Genomic DNA, 4,096 nt, shown 5'->3' on the forward strand with positions numbered 1-4,096 from the left:
CTCTAGATCAAGTCTAACGGAGCCGATCGTCGATTTGAAAGTGCCAACATCGAAAACAAAGTGGAAGCACGGAGCGCTCCGTGCTTCCGAAAGCATCCCAGACGCACTCTATATATATATATATATAGTTGAGTTGGAATGCTATCGGTAGCAAACGGGCTCCGTTGCCATCCATTTGTTTTCGACGATGGAGCTTTCAAATCGACGATCGGCACCGTTAAACATGATCTATATCACTTGAAGTATTTATAAATTAAATTTCAAATCTTTTCGATATCATTTACCTAATGATCAAAGGGTTTCAAAATTAGTAATTTTAATGGTTGATATGAGAGGTTTTCTCGTTTAACGGTGTAACGCTATCCAAATCAATTGAATTTTGATTAGAAAATTCTTTAAACTATTTAGAACAAGATCTATATTCTCAATCATGATTACAAAATTTCTATCATCGCTTTTTAGAGGATATTCATTTTCAGCCATTCATTTTTACGCCCACTTGGTGGACAAGAAAACAATATCGAAAAAATGTGAAATTTGATTTCTAGATACTTCAAGTGGTATAGATTATGTTCAACGGTGCCGATCGTCGATTTGGAGGCTCCATCATCGAAAACAAATGGGTGGCAACAGAGCCCGTTTGCTACTGATAGTATTCCAGCTCAACTCTCTCTCTCTCTATCTCTCTCTCTCTCTCTCTCTCTCTATATATATATATATATATATATATTACTTTTAATCAATTAATTGACTCCGAATATGAAATACAACAAAGGTCCGAATTTGCAAATTTAAGAAAGAGGGTGGAAGATCAAAAGGTAAAGAAAATGGGTTAAAAAAAAAACTTTTTAGGCCTTAGTAAAACTAAAGAAAATGAGAAAAAGTTAAAAAAAAAAAAAAAATAGGCCTCACTTCTTCTCAAATTAAAGGAATGGATACATATAGGATTTGGTCATGGAGATTAATGCATAGATATAGATATAGATATAGATATAGATATGTATTATTGATAACTCGCTATGTTAATCAACTTAATATTACATTTCGCACTTGTGTTGAGTCAATAGAAAATCTTCATATTAAGTTCATCAATTATAATAATATTACAAAAGATCCGTAACAGTAGTCGCTAATTGTTGGAATACAAGCATGTGATCATTTCTTAACATGTTCTGATGAACAGTCTAGCATGCCGCGCCATGTACTTACCGCTGACTTGACTTCAATGTAAGGGTTGCGTCTTGAGCCCACCCATTTTGGAATTTGACCCAACTGAAGGGTCAAACTTTTTTTTTTGATCAAGTAACAATAGGACCCAGGTTATGATCCGGGAAGCAGGCCAAGTATGTTTGGCTACGGTTGCGGCTGCCGTCGAGATTGTATTTATGCACAACGAGAATATGTGATGAGATTTTTTTTTTTTTTTTTGGAATGGTTTTAGAAGAAGATTTTGCTCGTTGGTACAAGTGATAGTATATTGTATCAATCGTACAAATACAATTAAGATATAATTTTCATACTCTTACTAAGAGCAAAGAATTATAAAGCTTCCATCAGTATCTGTAGTCTAACCGAATATTCGTTTTAATAAAGGAATCTTCGAGCACCACAAATTGTCCTTATGATTTTTAAGCGAGGATTGTGTTTTATCAATCAATACATGTGCAATATTATAAGGACCTATTTAGATTAGAATTATTTTTATATAAATTCATGCGCTGTTATAATAAATAATAAAATTTTTCTATAATATAGTAATATATATTATATATTATATATATATAGTGAAACTCATGTTTTAATGCACAAGCTGAAGGATTCAATCCAAGTATATAGTGACCAAATTTGATGCCGTCACTCAGATAGCCAGATGTAGGCTGCACAAAATCGTATGCCGCGGTTTCTTAGATCCAGTTCCAATAAAGAGAAAGTTATCATACAGAAAAAAATTAAAACACAGTAATATAAGCACCACGAATCGTATCGAATTTCTCAGACGCCTACCTGCCGAGTCAACGTTCGCGAAACAGATCCGAGTTGGAACGGATTGTTGGGCAATGCATCTTGTTATACGCTCTTTCCGAACGAGAGACAGTAAAAGAAGAACAGAAACAGTAGATGCGCGAGAGCAGACTGCAGAGCGAGAGCGCATTTCTCTGCGGAAACTGCCTCGCACTCGATTGATTAAACGACCGAAAAGAGGCCAAGAGCGAGCAATTTCATTCTACCCGTCGTGATTTCAAAACCCTAGATCTCTCTCTCACTTCTCTCTCTTCCTCTTCTTCGGATGCGAATCTGCCTTGGTCGTCGTTCGTCTCCTCTTCTCCTTCTCGCCCTAGGGTTTTGATGCTCCGATGTCCTCAATGGACGGGCACAACCTTCGTCCTCCGCACCTGCTGATAGCGAGGGCGCCACGCGATTTTGCTGCATTGCGCTCTCGTGGCCTCGATCGCCCCGCGCGAGCTCGCGTGCCAATTAAGTCGAGGAAGACCTGCGGCGCTGCACCTGCTCCTGCGCCCGCATGCGGAGGGGATCAAGCGTTGCCGCTGCCGCCGCGCCGGTCGACGGCTGGCGGCGCGGCGGACGTGTTCACCTGAACGGCGAGGATACCGTCTGCGGACGCGGTTCCGAACGGCAGAACGGCCGCCTCGTGGGCGGCTCGGGGGTTGGCGCGATGGGAGCTCGATGGGAGCAGTATGGTGGCCGGATAGACCCATCCTCAGCTTACTCGATATAGGAGCCTCTGTCGCCTTCTATGGCCAATTCGCCATGAGGGAGGCGGCGAACGAGACGGCGTGATGGAAGGCCTCTATCGGTAAGTATATCGTGGCGATGCTATCTCTTTCTTTGTTTCTTTGCTGTGTATGTATCTTTGAATTACTTGCTGCAATGTGGGTGTCAAAGAGCAATTATTCATTGTTTTGTTGTTTCCGTGGTAATTTGATCAGTAGCTACTTCTGACGTGTTAATTTCTACGAAGTCTTGTTTGTAACCTTGCTTATGTCTTGAATTGTTGGTCACCGACAATTTGAACCACATCAGCTTTTAGTCTGGCATGTATGATAAGTGTATTGTCAAGATTCATCAATATAATTTGGTTTGTTTACCTGACACTTAAAATAGTAAGTATAATCATAGTCGAAGCATAGCAGTGAATATTAGCTGTTCATTTTGTTTCACTTATTATGCTGTGCGACTATTTTTCATGTGATTACTTACTGGCTGTGTTGTGTTACTAGTTTTTAATTCAGGACATAAGTTTTTGCTGGGAATAAGTATATCCATATCTCTAGTATTGTTAGGGACGTTTTCACCGTTTGATTAGCATGTTTGATATCATATTGCTAAAGTGAAGTGAAACTACTGCACTTTATTTTATTTCTCTAGGATTTTACAGTTGACAGGACGTGTCACCCTAGTAATGGATGTAAGGCCATATTATGCGCTTGACAGGCATTGTTAGTGTAAATGCAAATCTTTAAATTTAGGGATTAGGGATACGAGGAATGAGATTTTGGCTTATAGCAGCTATGTTAAGTGTCTGCAGCCTCAGGAGATGTTTAAGGTTATGGGCTCACCAATTTGCAAGAATTAGTTGTGGCTCTCATTCTTTTTCTCCAAATTTATATAATTGCACTGCTCGATTACTTGTTTTTTCTCTTTCATTTCTAAGGTACTTCATGTATTGGTGTTTGGCGTATGCTAACAGCTGAGTAGAATATCTTTTAGGGAAATTATGATATCAGGTTTACATATCACATAATAATGTTGGGTGCAAGAGCTAATTTTGATAATAATTTTTAAAGTTAATAATTGTAAAGCGTCAGTATGTCTTTGTATGTTTTCATGCAATTGCAGCTATACTATATGCAGATATGAATTTTGGGGTATTATTTATTTGTTTGCTTGCTGTTGCTGTGAATTTCCACCGTACATTCCGACTGAATTGGCCTGCTTTTTTTATTCTTCACCATGGTTGCTGGGGAAAATATCTGACTCTTGGAAGCACGGTGGCTAAGGTAAGTTCTCCTTGCTGTTTTGGCTATATTGTATTTTATTAAGTGTTGAGGCTTTTATATCTTTCGGATAATGGTTT

Source organism: Ananas comosus, linkage group 16 (assembly GCF_001540865.1).
Source record: "Ananas comosus cultivar F153 linkage group 16, ASM154086v1, whole genome shotgun sequence".
NCBI classification, from domain to species: Eukaryota; Viridiplantae; Streptophyta; class Magnoliopsida; order Poales; family Bromeliaceae; genus Ananas; species Ananas comosus.